The sequence below is a fragment of the Bombus huntii genome, chromosome 13 (genome assembly GCF_024542735.1).
Source record: "Bombus huntii isolate Logan2020A chromosome 13, iyBomHunt1.1, whole genome shotgun sequence".
In the NCBI taxonomy this organism is placed as follows: domain Eukaryota; kingdom Metazoa; phylum Arthropoda; class Insecta; order Hymenoptera; family Apidae; genus Bombus; species Bombus huntii.
Genome location: NC_066250.1, coordinates 10,775,369 through 10,792,004, shown reverse-complemented (window position 1 = coordinate 10,792,004; position 16,636 = coordinate 10,775,369). Strand labels below are relative to the sequence as shown.

General features: G+C 40.3%; 1 long non-coding RNA gene across 3 annotated transcripts in view; it reads left to right on the top strand.

Annotated features, from left to right (window-relative positions):
- Nucleotides 1-16,636, top strand: part of LOC126872695 (uncharacterized) — a 46,821-nt gene that overhangs the window by 17,047 nt on the left and 13,138 nt on the right. For all 3 annotated transcript variants that reach the window (XR_007692131.1, XR_007692133.1, XR_007692132.1), the window contains exon 3: nt 7,974-9,441. This is a non-coding gene — a long non-coding RNA (uncharacterized LOC126872695). The remainder of the gene's footprint in view (nt 1-7,973; nt 9,442-16,636) is intronic.

Here is a 16,636-nt window from a genome sequence, read left to right as displayed (position 1 = left end):
AGGAATGTTGCGAATACTTTGGGCTGCTTTCCCCACGATTTTTTCCACTTTTATTGCTTTTAGCAATAGATCTTGCTCCATACAGCGATCCTTCATACTTCTCACTTCTTTGATGAAGTCTTCAACTCCTACATCATCATCTCCGTTGAGCGTTGGGATGTAGCGTATTGCATCCTTAGCTCGTAGAGTGGGAGGAGCGGGCGAAAAATAGCCTCTTTCTTCCACCTCGGGTTGTTCGCTGTCGAGGTGGACAGGTGGGGTGTCTGAAGCTGCTAACCCTGACAGTTTGCGTGCTTTTGCCATATTCACAGTACGATTGATTGCTGTCGACGCACTTTCATTGTCTTCGGTGATAATGGAAGCAAATTCATCGGTCGCAGGGGATCCGAACCCAGTCCGTAGCGCTGCGACGGTTTTCCCGAGATTCTCGATTTCTGCTGCCCTGTGTCTGTTCTCTTCGTCATTTTGCATAGACAAATGTAACATTTCCTCTCGTAAAAGGGCAATGTTCTCGTTCTGTTTTTGAATACTGTCCCATATTGCTCGCAACATTGGGTCAGTTGAGGTTGAAGTTTGAGATTCGTTTGCCTTAGACATTATTGCGCTGATTTATAATTTTCAGACGAAGACGAGTCTTGGCTACTGAAGCTAAATTTTCTTTCACGGTAACGTACACAGGAATTCAGTTTACCTTTTATTGTTACTTCACTTGGTTCGTGATAGTTACTTTGTTGTTGCGGATGACCGTAGTCCCAAATAATTCGATCTTCCGTAGATGATGAATGTCTTTTGGTTTCCGAACAAACACTTTTCACTATCCTGGCAGGATCGCCAAAATGTCACGTAAAATAACAAAATAAAAAAAGGAATTTGAGGTAAAAAATAAAAAAAGAAAACTTTATTTTTTTTCTAACATCAATACACTTTACAATTTACTTCCGAACTCTAGGCGTGACTTTCTAAGACTGACTCTTATGATTTTACTTTCGATCGGATCCGATTACTTTCTTTTGTCATCCCTCAACATCCCCACCGTCCATGCATTTGCTAGGCGTCCGCGATCGTTGCCACGTGCTCTTTCTTCTAGAACCTTCGGTGGAAGGACCGTTGGGATGTTGATGGTTCATTAGGCACTTCAGCGATATACATTGTCGCCGAGTGCCGCCACATCTTTATCTCTATCGTCAGTCCGTCGGATTTGAAGTATGCCGGTCGTGACAATGGCGTCGAACCTTTCTTCGTGCGTTGATAGTGTATTTTTTATTTCATTTAATTGCATTTGTTGTTCTTTTAACGCTTGGAGAATACCTTTTTTAAAGTCTTCAATAACGTTTATAATGTTTAGATGGGGGGAGTCATCGATTGTGATTGAGCTTTGGCTTGAGCGCGGATCTAAGTTTGTTAATTGTGATCGTGTTGTGATTGTGTTTTCGATTATTTGATTCAATTTTGTTTGTTGTTTCACTACGTCAGAGAACTTTAGTTCTGGGACGTATTTACGGCTTATTTGGGCAATTCGTTTTGTTTCGACCGTTCGCGGAGAGACGCGATCGCTAGATAGCACGTCAACGAGAGTTGTAAGTTCCCGTTACGATTAAATAATCGACGCCACGAACTGATCGATTCCCTTATTTCGATTATGATAATAAGGGTAGTTCAATGAAATTCCACAGAATTAACACAAATAAATTAATGTTTATTTCAACAACTTATTAACTAGGAAGACATAAATGGAACAAAAAAAAAAAAAATATAACTGCGTTTTGGTTGATATGTAATGCGCGATATATGAGATGTGTTGACGGTTCGACTTCTCGAAAAGTTCTGAACGCCTTTCGATTTTTTCCGTTTTTTCTGGAAGGCGACCCCCACTACGTTCGGGTCACGCCACATTCTTTTACGCGAGGTAAAATACGAGCCACGAGTCGACGTTTCTGGAAGTCGCCCTGCTTAATGAACCATGCGCTTGCCACTACAATGTTTGTTTGCCGGGCAGACACGACGATCCGTCTGCGACATTATAGTGCCGCGATCGACAGTTAAGAATATGACCTATGGTAAGCCGCATGGCGTAACACGTTTTATCTTTGTTTCCTTGTCTTTTTTTATTTTATCGGCTAGCTTTTTACGAAGCTCTACGAGTTTGGGGCAACCTTTGTATGACGCGGGGAGTCCGTAGTTTTTGCAGTTAACGCAGAATATTTTGTCTTTGGTACTGCGTTTTCTCTTTTTATTTTGCAGTCGCCTGGACCATGGGGCTCAATGCATTTAACACAGCGGTAGTTTAGGTTACAGTTTTGTGCTGTGTGACCTAATCGCTGGCATTTGTGGCATTGAGTTGTGTCATCATTTTTTTTATTATTTTTTCCCATTTTATTCTGAAGTGGTTAAAATGGTTAACTTTTAACAAGTTACTTATATTACTGTCGGAGGATACTTGTATTATGTAAATTGGGAGCAATATATTGTTCTCCCTTGATCTTTTTGTCGTGAATCGTGTGACTTTTGTGAATTTTACGTCGTCTATTTGCAAGGCTTGTAGGTCTGTGAGTATTTCTGTTTCGGTGTAACTATTGTCTAAACCTTTTAACAAGTATGTATGGTGTTTCTCTGTTTTGGGTGTGTACGTGTAAGAGGTTGTATTAGCTGAGAGGAGTATTTGTTTTGCTTTGTGGAAATCGGGTAGGTTTCGGAGGTAGAGTGCATGTTTACCTGAGTCTATTCTTTTAATATGATATGAACTGATTGATGCCCGCTACTTTCTCTATGAGCGTTACCGTGTCCTTTGGGTCTTGTAGCGTTATGTTGATAGGCGGCGGTTTGTTATCCCTTGTAGTGAATGGGGCGTTCGTACGCCCCTCTGCGGTGTATCTGGTGGGGCGTCCGTCCGGTACTCGGTCCCCCCTTGGCGATGCTGGTGGCGCTGGGCCTCCTGGGTTGTACGATGGGGTCTGTCGCCCCTGCGGTGTTGATTGTTTTGGTGGTATGGTGGGACTGTGTTTTCCCATTTTGCCTCGTAATATTTCGTTTTTCTTTTTTATTTGTTCTAGCGTTGAGCTCGAAGTAGAGTAGTTTGATGGTCCCGGTTGTGGATGAGGCTCTGGTTCAGATTGTAGTATACTGAATCTGTTTTTTGTTATGATCGCTGGAGGCGAGGTAGCTATTGTGGGCTTCATGTTTTCGATTTCTTTAGCCTTTTCTTCTTGGCTGGAGTGATAATCTACAACTGTGTTTCCTAGGATGTTTACTAGTCTTTTCGTCCTGGCAACCAGGTTAGGTCGTGGGTTGAGTTTCCGCGTCTTTTGAGCGAAAAGTCTTAAACTATTGTTGATTTCCTTGGCTGTTTTTTGTGTGATTATTTTTCTCTTGATGGCTTTTTTATTGGGTCCACGGTGGGTTCCGTTTCGTTGCATTTGGCTTCATTATCGGTAACTTCTATCTATTTGTCGGAGATGAAAGAACACCGGAGCCTTTGGAATTTTGGATAATCCCGCAACATTGTAACCTAGAGTCTACTATAGCTGTAATTGAACAATTGTAGTTATTCAATCCGATTGTAATTGTTCGAGAGTTGTGATAATGAGCTTGGGCTCGAGGCGACAGTCAGTCGCCGAACGTAGCCGCGGTCACGTGATGAACGCTTTGCCTAACAAAGGTATGGAGTAATTCTATAGCTCTCCTTAAAAGAAATATTCGTGGCGACACGCGACAGTAAACATTCCAACGGTTTCTGTCCCGTGGCTCGCCACACGCAGACCCTATTCTTCGAGTAAGATGATTGCCAGATGTCGATGCGTCTCCGCAGTACATGTTCGGCTAGCCCGGGGGCCCGTTATAAATCTTAAGGTTTAGTTAACTAAAGTCCTTCAAACAGACAAACAGTCTTTGTCCCAACTACGGGAAGATAGGGGAGATCTATCTTTCAACGAGCGGCGTCTCCCACTAGCAACTTTCCCTCGAGGGCGGCTAGCATCTTTTTCTAACCACCGGTATGGAGATTGACCAATTAGCGGCAACGCCAATTTCCCTTACTTTCTGAACGAAGGCTTTTCTCGACGAATCCGATGATCTCGTGTCCTTAGACACACCCCAATATAGTTTTCCTCTGTGGCATCATCGGGACGGGAAAGTCATTCTCGCTCGCGATCTCATCGATTAAAGAGTAACGTCTTCGCGATCAGTGGTTATTTCACGTTTTTACCAGACTTGGACTTTGTGAGTACGTTCTGTTGTCATCCCGTTGGTCGCGGATTCGTTATTGAGCCCGAGACCATCGTCACTAGTGTCGCGAGTGCCGAATCGCCGTGATCAATTGTCAAGACTGTAATAATTCTATCATTGCAATAAACTACGCTTGTGTGTACCGTAGCAATGGCTAATCCTCGAGAAGATTCATTTGACGCCCACAACCCTACTCCCAGTGCCAATCCGACATATAAATAGCCGTTTTGTGCAAACGGCGGCCATAGAGTGTCGAAAGTAAATACTACTGCAGGAATCAGTGTAATAGATGCATAGATAATTGGTGCGTTAAATCTATTGTGCAGTTCATGAATTACAGCGCACAGTACTGGTGTATAATGTACATGAAATTACACTTACGTGCTAGACAACAATTTATAAGTTGTACGTGATTCAGCAATAGTCTATTGACTTTCAAACGAGCGTACTTGAATGTATAACGAATAACCACGACATTGACATACGCTGTAATACTAAAAGTATATTTTTAACACGATGTACATGACCATAAATTATTAAGAAAAATAGGAAGAATTGGAAAAAATTAAAAAAAGCCAACACCACACGGAGTTCCCAAGCGGTCACCCATCTAAGTACTATCCGTGCCCTACGTTGCTTAACTTTCGTGATCGGACGAGAACGAGTGCTTTTTTTTTTTTTTTTTTTTTAAAGCTGTTTATTTAAAACCCAATATACAATTTTGAATACATTATAATGTTCACAATAAACGGTGAATTTATATAACGGTGTCTTAGGCAAGGGTACCGATACGCAACGGTACGACGTAGCCATGCTGTAATATGTTGTTGACGCTTTACATTTTTTGTGTTGGATATGTCTTTTGGTTTAAGCCGCTGGGGGGGCGGAGCTTCTATGTGATTTTGTTTTTACTTGTTGTTTTTGTCCTGAAAACTGGGTCGCAAAAACAGGACGCTTCGGTAGTATATTTTTGGGTGCTGTGGTGTTTGGGGGCGGGGTGGGGTAAAGGGAGGGAGGGGGATATTAAATAAATAAGTTTCTTTTAAAAGAAGAAGAATTGCAATAATTACAGTGTTTGCACCTGTGTTGTACGGGGGCAGAATTGAGTTTTATCGGTTTAGTGGATTTTCTCCCTTATTTTATTATGGATTCAATATCCACCAATATTTTTTTGACTTTTTTCTATGTTTGTCTTTGGTGTCTTTCAGAGGGAGGGCCATGTTGTATCTCCATCTAGTGTCTGCGGACTGGCCATCTAGGTTTTCTTCGTAAAGTATAGTTTGGGTCCCTATTTTTCTTTTTATGTGATAAATTATCGGGATGTTATTTTGGTCCTGCAGGTAGTTTTTTCCGTCAAGGTATGGGAAAGCTTCTGGCGGGATGTAGCCTGTTGTCAGAGTGTTTTTGTAGTATGTGTCATTTGGAAATAAGCAGCTGAAGATTAAACTATTTTCTTTTATCTTTGCCGCTTGCGCGAAGTGGTTTCGTATTAGCTTTAGGATGTGACAGTCTATGCGGTGAACGTTGGCTAGGTCGTATATTATTTTGTTTTTTATGTATTTTTTGAATCCGCTGTGTTCGGATCTGTAGGTACTCAGGCAAGCCCTGATGCATTTTCTTTCGAATATGCGAATTTTTTCCATTTGGGAGGCTGATATGTTGTACCAGATTGGGCAGCCGTAGGTTATGATCGGTCTGATTAGTGCTTGATAGCATAGAATTTTTACTTTCCTGTCGAGATGTTTGGAGTGGAATAGATTTTTCATTTTCCCAAATGCTTTATTGGCCTTGGTAAGTTGAATTTCGGTGTGCTGCTTGTAATTTAATTTGTAATCTATGTTTACCCCTAAGTATTTTACGCAATTTTTGTGTGGTATGAGGGCCCCTTTGTCTGTTTTTTCTCTTATCTGAAATTTTTTACAGTGTTCTCTTTCTATTGGGCCGATTTCACTTGACTTGGGTCTAAACAGTATGGTTTCGCATTTGCTTATGTTGATTTTTAGTTTCCATGCGTGGTAATAGTCGTTTATTTTCTCAAAAAGTTCTTGAAGTTCCGTTTTTATAGTTTTGGTTTTGCGGCCTGTTACGTATATGATTAGGTCGTCTGCGAAGGCTATGGAGCGTTTATGGGTGGATGTATTGAGATCAAAGAGGTTTAGTAAGTCGCTGTTGTAGATACTGAATAGTAACGGCGAATTTACTGTACCTTGTTGTAGGCCGTTTTTTATGGAGAATTCTTTGCTTGATGAGTGTGAACCTTCAGTCATTACGAATGTTCTGTTTGTGATCATGTCCCAGACCATTTTAATCAGGTGTTTAGGGAACTTTTTTTTGTTCAGTTTGTATATGAGACCTGGGATCCAGACTGTGTCGAAAGCTTTTTCGAGGTCTATTAGACAGGCGGCTACTCGTTGTTTTGCGTTTAGAGCCCAGCAGATGTCCGACGTGAGTTTGTTTATTGCGTGGATTGTGGAGTGTTTGTGTCGGAAGCCGAATTGATTTTCTGGGATTATGTTGTTTTTTGTGCAGAAGGAGTTTAGGGGGTTGTTTATGGTTATTTCAAATACTTTGCTTATGTTGGGGAGGAGACTTATGGGTCGTAGGTTTGCGGGCGATGAGCCGTCTTTGTTCTTTTTTGTTATGGCTATCAGTTTGGCTTTTTTCCATTTTCTAGGGAAGTATGTGTTGTTTAGTGCATTGTTGAAGAGCACCGTGTAGTACCATTTTATTTTGTTCGGTAGGCGCTTGAGTAGGATGTTTGGGATGCCGTCGAAGCCGGAGGATTTTTTGTTGTTTAGTTTGGAGAGGATTGTGTTTAGTTGATTGTAATTTGTGAAGTAGTTTATTTCTGGATCTGGTTGTTTGGGATTGTCTGCGGTGTTTTCGTTTGAGAATGTGCAGACTGTTTTGTTTAGCATTTTGTCTTGTTCCATTTCATTTTTGAGTTTGTTTGTTTCGGCGATGATAATTCTGTTTAGTTGTTCTCGGCCCATGTGTTCGTTTTGCGTATGTATTTTGGAGAAGTGGGTGCCGATAATGTCTAGTTTTTCTATTGTTTTAGATATTATGAAGTTACCATCGGTGTCTTTGATGGTGTTGTGTATCGTTATACCTGCTTCTTGGATGAGGGAGGAATTTTCTGGTGGCAGTTTGAGAGGTGGGATGGGGTTTTGTTCTTTTGGTCTAAAGATTTGATTTATTTGTGGGAACATGTTGGCTGAGTCGTTCTTGGAGATGTTTTTTATTTTGTTTGTCCAGTAATGGTTTATAGAAATTGCGAATTCTTGTTTCAGTTTCGCTTTTATTCTGTGTAGTAGGAACTTTAGGAATTCTAATTCTTCTCTTTTGTCGTAGGAATAGTTGAGTTTTATATTGTTTATTTTGGACAGTATGTAGCTTTTATCTCGCTGTAGATCTTTTATTTCATTGTTTATATAGGGCTCGCATGAGTTTTTTTGTTTTATGATTGGCACGGATTTTTGGAGTGCGATTTGTGTGTGTTTTTCTATTTCGTCTAAGAACGAGTCGATTTGTCTGTTTGTTAGGTTGACGTTGTTGTAGATCTTTAGGTCGCAGTTTTGTTCGAGTGTGTTTTGGAACTTTTTCCAGTCTGTCTTTTTGTAGTTGTACCTGGGTGTCTCGGTCTGGGTTTCGAGTGTTAGGAAGTCAGATGTGCTTTTGTTAATTTGAAATACTAGGGCGTTATGGTCACTGTCATAGGCTAAGGTTTTTAGGGTATTGTTTGGACGCAGGTTTTGGAATTTTAGTCGCGCATCTGCTAGGCATATGTCCAGGTATGAGCCTCCTTTTGGGTAAGAGGGTAGCTCGGAGCTGTATAAGTTTGTTTTGTAGTGGATGCTTTTATTGTCTAGCCAGTTTCTAATGAAGTTGCCTCTCGTGTTGTTTATTTCATTTTTCCAGCTTGTATGTTTTGCGTTAAGGTCTCCTGCTATTATATAGTAGTTTTCCGGTTTGTTGAGCTGCAAGAGTTCGAAAAGATTATTGAATTCGTAGTTAAATTCTTTCTGGCCTCCGTAGGTTGCGTAGGCTGCAGTGATGAATAAATTATCCTTATTGCTTATTTTTATTTTTATGATCGTTGTTTCTAAGGTTCTGAAACTTGTTATTTTGTCAATTAGGATCGTTTTGTATTTTATGGGGTTTTTTATGAGGATCGCTGTTCCTCCTCCTTGACTGGCGTTCGGTCTGTCGTGTCTTATCATGGTGTAGTTTTTGAAGTGTACCTTGTGTCTTTTGTTTAGTTTTGTTTCTGAGATGAGTACCATATCGGGGGCTTCTTTATTTAGTAGGGTTAGCATACTGTATCTTTTTTGGTTTGAAATTAAAGAATTAGCATTTATTGCGATTATTTTCAGATGTTTTAGGTTAAGTTTATGTGTTTTTTGCTGTGGTTGTTGGTTTGGCGTGTTTTGGTTATTCGTCGTCTGTGCTATTGAAGGTGCTGAAGATGGCGTCGAACCTTTCTTCGTGCGTTGATAGGGTGTTTTTTATTTCGTTTAATTGTATTTGTTGTTCTTTTAACGCTTGGAGGATGCCTTTTTTAAAGTCTTCGATAACGTTTATAATGTTTAGATGGGGGGAGCTATCGGTTGTGATTGGGCTTTGGCTTGAACGCGGATCTAAGTTTGCTGATTGTGGGAAGATTTTGGTTGTTTGATTTAGTGTTGTTTGCTGCTTCACTACGTCGGAGAACTTTAGTTCTGGGATGTATTTGCGGCTTATTCGGGCAATTCGTTGTGTCTTTGCTTCTTTGTCTTTTTTTATTTTATCGGCCAGCTTTTTACGAAGCTCTACGAGTTTGGGGCAACCTTTGTATGACGCGGGGTGTCCGTAGTTTTTGCAGTTGACGCAGAATATTTTGTCTTTGGTTACTGCGTTTTCCCTTTTTATTTTGCAGTCGCCTGGACCATGGGGCTCACTGCATTTAACACAGCGGTAGTTTAGGTTGCAGTTTTGCGCTGTGTGGCCTAGTCGCTGGCATTTGTGGCATTGAGTTATGTCATCCTGTTTTTTTATTATTTTTTCCCATTTTATCTTGTAGTAGTTAAAATGGTTTATTTTTAGAAGATTGTTTATATTGCTGTCGGGGGATAGCTGTATTATGTAGATTGGGAGCAATATATTGTTCTCCCTTGATTTTTTTGTCGTAAATCGTGAGACTTTTGTAAACTGGACGTCGTTTATTTGTAGAGCTTGTAGGTCTGTGAGTATTTCTGTTTCCGTGTAGCTATTGTCTAAACCTTTTAGCAAGTATGTGTGGTGTTTCTCTATTTTGGGTGTATACGTGTAGAAGGTTGTGTTAGCTGAGAGGAGAGTTTGTTTTGCTTTATGGAAATCGGGTAGGTTTTGGAGGTAGAGTGCGTGTTTACCTGCGTGTATTCTTTTAATGTGAAATTGTTTAATGTCCGCTACTTTCTCTATGAGCGTTACGGTGTCCTTGGGGTCTTGTAGGATTATGTTGATGGGTGGCGGCCTGTTGTCTCTTGTGGTGGGTGGGGTGCTCGTGCGCTCCTTCGCGGAGCATCCGGTGGGGCGTCCGTCAGGTGCTCGGTCCCCCCTTGGCGGTGTTGGAGGCGCCGGGCCTCCTGGGTTGTGCGGTGGGGTGCGTTGCCCTTGCTGCGCCGATTGTTCCGGTGACGTGGTGGGACCGTGTCTTCCCGTTTTTCCTCGTAATGTTTCGTTTTTCTTTCTTATTTGTTCTAGCGTTGATTTCCAGGTGGAGTGGCTTGATGGTCCCGGTTGTGGGTGAGGCTCTGGTTCAGCTTGTAATATGCTGAATCTATTTTTTGTTGCTATCGCTGGAGGCGAAGTAGCTCTTGTGGGTTTCATGTTTTTGGTTTCGTTAGCCTTTTCTTCTTGGTTGGGGTGATGATCTACAACAGTGTTTCCTGGGATGTTTGCTAGACTTTTTGCCCTGGCAACCAGGTTAGGTTGTGGGTTGAGTTTCCGCGTCTTTTGCGCGGGTAGTCTTAGGATGCTGTTGATTTCCCTGGCTGTTTTATGTATAATTATTTTTCTCTTGGTGGCTTTTTTCATTGGGTCTACGGTGGGTTCCGTTTCGTTGCTCTTGGCTTCATAATCGGTAGCTTTTATTTTTTTGTACAGTTTTATTTTGTCTTATCTTATTTTATTTTCTTTTTGTTCTTATTTGTATTTATGGAGATGATGTCGATGCCGTATTTTTCACTTTTTTTTGTCACTATTTTGTCACTTGGTCCTTCTACTTTAGTGGGTATTAGTCTACTCCGACGCGCGCTCCGAGGGGTCCGTCCCGCTCGGTGGTCAACAGTCGACTCAGACGAGAACGAGTGCACTCAACGTGGTATGAGAGTTGGCTGAAGTAAGTAGTTTTGTTACTTGCTCTTAATATTCAGGAAAAAAGAATATTAAAAAAACAGATGTATGTAAAAGTGAGAATGACATAATGTATGGTTATAGTCGCGTAGTACTAAAACATTTCTTTTTTTCGATGCTTATATTATAGATTATTAAAGATAGATTATTAAGAAAAGCAAAAATAAAAAAAATTTGGAAAAATAAACAAACCAATACAACACGGAGTTCCCAAGCGGTCAACCATCCGTGCCTAGCGTTGCTTAACTTTCGTGATCAGACGAAAACCAGTGCTTTTTTAATTTTAATCATAACGTTTATTGCCCAAAGAAGTACATACTTTGTATATAAGGCCTAAAATTCTTACTATATCGAATGCTTTTTCAAGGCAGGAGGCTATTCGTTGTTTTGCGTTTAGAGCCCAGAAGATGTCCGACGTAAGTTTGTTTATTGCGCGAATTGTGGAGTGTTTGTGTCGGAAGCCGAATTGATTCTCTGGGATTATGTCATTTTTTGTGCAGAAGACTATTACCACGCATGGAAACTAAAAATCAAAATAAGCAAATGCGAAACCATACTGTTTAGACCCAAGTCAAGTAAAATCGGCCCAATAGAAAGAGAATACTGCAAAAAATTTCAACTAAGAGAAAAAAAAGACAAAGGGGCTCTCATACCACACAAAAATTGCGTAAAATACCTAGGAGTAAACATAGACTATAAATTAAACTACAAGTAGCACTCCGAAATTCAACTTACTAAGGCCAATAAAGCATTCTGGAAAATAAAAAAACTATTCTACTCCAAACATCTCGACAGCAAAGTAAAAATACTATGCTATCAAGCACTAATCGGACCGATCATAACCTACGGCTGCCCAATCTGGTACAACATATCAGCCCCCCCCCCCCCACTCATTGTGTGTGGTATGAGAGCCCCTTTGTCTGTTCTTTCTCTTAGTTAAAATTTTTTGCAGTATTCTCTTTCTATTGGGCCGATTTCACTTGACTTGGGTCTAAACAGTATGGTTTCGCATTTGCTTATGTTGATTTTTAGTTTCCGTACGTGGTAATAGTCATTTATTTTCTCAAAAAGTTCTTGGAGTTCCGTTTTTATTGTTTTGGTTTTGCGGCCTGTTACGTAGATGATTAGGTCATCTGCGAAGACTATGGAGCGTTTATGGGTGGATGTATTGAGATTAAAGAGATTTAGTAAGTCATTGTTGTAAATACTGAAAAGTAACGGGGAATTTACTGTACCTTGTTGTAGACCGTTTTTTATGGAGAATTATTTGCTTGATGAGTGTGAACCTTCAGTCATTACGAATGTTCTGCTTGTGATCATGTCCCAGACTATTTTAATCAGGTATTTAGGAAAATTTTTCTTGATCAATTTGTATATGAGACCTGGAATCCAAACTTTGTCGAAAGCTTTTTCGAGGTCTATTAAGCAGGCGGCTACTCGTTGTTTTGCGTTTAGGGCCCAGCAGATGTCCGACGTAAGTTTGTTTATTGCGCGAATTGTGGAGTGTTTGTGTCGGAAGCCGAATTGGTTCTCTGGGATTATGTCATTTTTTGTGCAGAAGGAGGTTAGGGGGTTGTTTATGATTATTTCAAATACTTTGCTTATGTTGGGGAGGAGACTTATGGGTCGTAGGTTTGCGGGCGATGAGCCGTCTTTATCTTTTTTTGTTATAGCTATCAATTTGGCTTTTTTCCATTTTCTGGGGAAATATATGTTGTTTAGAGCATTGTCGAAGAGTACTGTGTAATACCATTTTATTTCGTTCGGTAGGCGCTTGAGTAAAATGTTTGGGATGCCGTCGAAGCCGGAGGATTTTTTGTTGTTTAGTTTGGAGAAGATTGTGTTTAGTTGAATGTAATTTGTGAAGTAGTTTATTTCTGGATCTGGTTGCTTGGGGTTGTCTGCGGTGTTTTCGTTTGAGAATGTGCAGACTGTTTTGTTTAGCGTTTTGTCTTGTTCCAATTCATTTTTGAGTTTGTTTGTTGCGGCGATGATAATTCTGTTTAGTTCTTCTCGGCCCATGTGTTCGTTTTGTGTGTGTATTTTGGAAAAGTGGGTGCCGATAATGTCTAGTTTTTCTATTGTTTTAGATATTATGAAGTTACCATCGGTGTCTTTGATGGTGTTGTGTATCGTTATACCTGCTTCTTGGATGAGGGAGGCATTTTCTGGGGGCAATTTGAGAGGTGGGATGGGGTTTTGTTCTTTTGGTCTAAAGATTTGATTTATTTGTGGGAACATGTTTGCTGAGTCGTTTTTGGAGATGTTTTTTATTTTGTTTGTCCAGTAATGGTTTATGGAATTTGCGAATTCTTGTTTCAGTTGCGCTTTTATTCTGTATAGTAGGTACTTTGGGAATTCTAATTCTTCTCTTTTGTCGTAAGAATAGTTAAATTTTATATTGTTTATTTTGGAGAGTATGTAGCTTTTATCTCGATGTAGATCTTTTATTTTATTGTTGATATAGGGCTCGCATGAATTTTTTTGTTTTATGTTTGGCACGGATTTTTGGAGAGCGATTTGTGTATGTTTTTCTATTTCATCTATGAATGAGTCGATTTGTCTATTTGTTAGGTTGACGTTGTTGTAGATCTTTAGGTCGCAGTTTTGTTCGAGTGTGTTTTGGAACTTTTTCCAGTCTGTCTTTTTGTAATTGTACCTGGGTGTCTCGGGCTGAGTTTCGAGTGTTAGGAGGTCAGATGTGTTTTTGTTTACGTGAAATACTAGGGCGTTATGGTCACTGTCATAGGCTAAGGTTTTGAGGGTGTTATTTGGACGTAGGTTTTGGAATTTTAGTCGTGCATCTGCTAGGCATATGTCCAGGTATGAGCCTCCTTTTGGGTAAGAGGGTAGCTCGGAGCTGTATAAGTTTGTTTTGTAGTGGATGCTTTTATTGTCTAGCCAGTTTCTAATGAAGTTGCCTCTCGTGTTGTTTATTTCGTTTTTCCAGCTTGTATATTTTGCGTTAAGGTCTCCTGCTATTATATAGTAGTTTTCCGGTTTGTTGAGCTGTAAGTGTTCGAAAAGATTATTGAATTCGTAGTTAAATTCTTTCTGGTTTCCGTAGGTTGCGTAGGCTGCAATGATGAATAAATTTTCCTTATTGCTTATTTTTATTTTTATGATCGTTGTTTCCAAGGTTTTGAAACTTGTTATTTTATCAATTAGAATTGTTTTGTATTTTATAGGGTTTTTCTATGAGGATCGCTGTTCCTCCTCCTTGACTGGCGTTCGGTCTGTCGTGACTTATCATGGAGTAGTGTTTGAAGTGTATATTGTGTCTTTTGTTTAGTTTTGTTTCTTAGATGAGTACCATATCGGGGGCTTCTTTATTTATTAGGGTTAGCATACTGTATCTTTTTTGGTTTGAAATTAAAGAGTTAGCATTTATTGCAATTATTTTCAGATGCTTTAGGTTAAATTTATGTGTTTTTTGCTGTGATTGTTGGTTTGGCATGTTTTGGTTATTCGTCATCTGTACTATTGAAAGTGCTGAAGATGGCGTCGAACCTTTCTTCGTGCGTTGATAGTGTATTTTTTATTTCATTTAATTGCATTTGTTGTTCTTTTAACGCTTGGAGAATACCTTTTTTAAAGTCTTCAATAACGTTTATAATGTTTAGATGGGGGGAGTCATCGATTGTGATTGAGCTTTGGCTTGAGCGCGGATCTAAGTTTGTTAATTGTGATCGTGTTGTGATTGTGTTTTCGATTATTTGATTCAATTTTGTTTGTTGTTTCACTACGTCAGAGAACTTTAGTTCTGGGACGTATTTACGGCTTATTTGGGCAATTCGTTTTGTTTCGACCGTTCGCGGAGAGACGCGATCGCTAGATAGCACGTCAACGAGAGTTGTAAGTTCCCGTTACGATTAAATAATCGACGCCACGAACTGATCGATTCCCTTATTTCGATTATGATAATAAGGGTAGTTCAATGAAATTCCACAGAATTAACACAAATAAATTAATGTTTATTTCAACAACTTATTAACTAGGAAGACATAAATGGAACAAAAAAAAAAAAATATAACTGCGTTTTGGTTGATATGTAATGCGCGATATATGAGATGTGTTGACGGTTCGACTTCTCGAAAAGTTCTGAACGCCTTTCGATTTTTTCCGTTTTTTCTGGAAGGCGACCCCCACTACGTTCGGGTCACGCCACATTCTTTTACGCGAGGTAAAATACGAGCCACGAGTCGACGTTTCTGGAAGTCGCCCTGCTTAATGAACCATGCGCTTGCCACTACAATGTTTGTTTGCCGGGCAGACACGACGATCCGTCTGCGACATTATAGTGCCGCGATCGACAGTTAAGAATATGACCTATGGTAAGCCGCATGGCGTAACACGTTTTATCTTTGTTTCCTTGTCTTTTTTTATTTTATCGGCTAGCTTTTTACGAAGCTCTACGAGTTTGGGGCAACCTTTGTATGACGCGGGGAGTCCGTAGTTTTTGCAGTTAACGCAGAATATTTTGTCTTTGGTACTGCGTTTTCTCTTTTTATTTTGCAGTCGCCTGGACCATGGGGCTCAATGCATTTAACACAGCGGTAGTTTAGGTTACAGTTTTGTGCTGTGTGACCTAATCGCTGGCATTTGTGGCATTGAGTTGTGTCATCATTTTTTTTATTATTTTTTCCCATTTTATTCTGAAGTGGTTAAAATGGTTAACTTTTAACAAGTTACTTATATTACTGTCGGAGGATACTTGTATTATGTAAATTGGGAGCAATATATTGTTCTCCCTTGATCTTTTTGTCGTGAATCGTGTGACTTTTGTGAATTTTACGTCGTCTATTTGCAAGGCTTGTAGGTCTGTGAGTATTTCTGTTTCGGTGTAACTATTGTCTAAACCTTTTAACAAGTATGTATGGTGTTTCTCTGTTTTGGGTGTGTACGTGTAAGAGGTTGTATTAGCTGAGAGGAGTATTTGTTTTGCTTTGTGGAAATCGGGTAGGTTTCGGAGGTAGAGTGCATGTTTACCTGAGTCTATTCTTTTAATATGATATGAACTGATTGATGCCCGCTACTTTCTCTATGAGCGTTACCGTGTCCTTTGGGTCTTGTAGCGTTATGTTGATAGGCGGCGGTTTGTTATCCCTTGTAGTGAATGGGGCGTTCGTACGCCCCTCTGCGGTGTATCTGGTGGGGCGTCCGTCCGGTACTCGGTCCCCCCTTGGCGATGCTGGTGGCGCTGGGCCTCCTGGGTTGTACGATGGGGTCTGTCGCCCCTGCGGTGTTGATTGTTTTGGTGGTATGGTGGGACTGTGTTTTCCCATTTTGCCTCGTAATATTTCGTTTTTCTTTTTTATTTGTTCTAGCGTTGAGCTCGAAGTAGAGTAGTTTGATGGTCCCGGTTGTGGATGAGGCTCTGGTTCAGATTGTAGTATACTGAATCTGTTTTTTGTTATGATCGCTGGAGGCGAGGTAGCTATTGTGGGCTTCATGTTTTCGATTTCTTTAGCCTTTTCTTCTTGGCTGGAGTGATAATCTACAACTGTGTTTCCTAGGATGTTTACTAGTCTTTTCGTCCTGGCAACCAGGTTAGGTCGTGGGTTGAGTTTCCGCGTCTTTTGAGCGAAAAGTCTTAAACTATTGTTGATTTCCTTGGCTGTTTTTTGTGTGATTATTTTTCTCTTGATGGCTTTTTTATTGGGTCCACGGTGGGTTCCGTTTCGTTGCATTTGGCTTCATTATCGGTAACTTCTATCTATTTGTCGGAGATGAAAGAACACCGGAGCCTTTGGAATTTTGGATAATCCCGCAACATTGTAACCTAGAGTCTACTATAGCTGTAATTGAACAATTGTAGTTATTCAATCCGATTGTAATTGTTCGAGAGTTGTGATAATGAGCTTGGGCTCGAGGCGACAGTCAGTCGCCGAACGTAGCCGCGGTCACGGGATGAACGCTTTGCCTAACAAAGGTATGGAGTAATTCTATAGCTCTCCTTAAAAGAAATATTCGTGGCGACACGCGACAGTAAACATTCCAACGGTTTCTGTCCCGTGGCTCGCCACACGCAGACCCTATT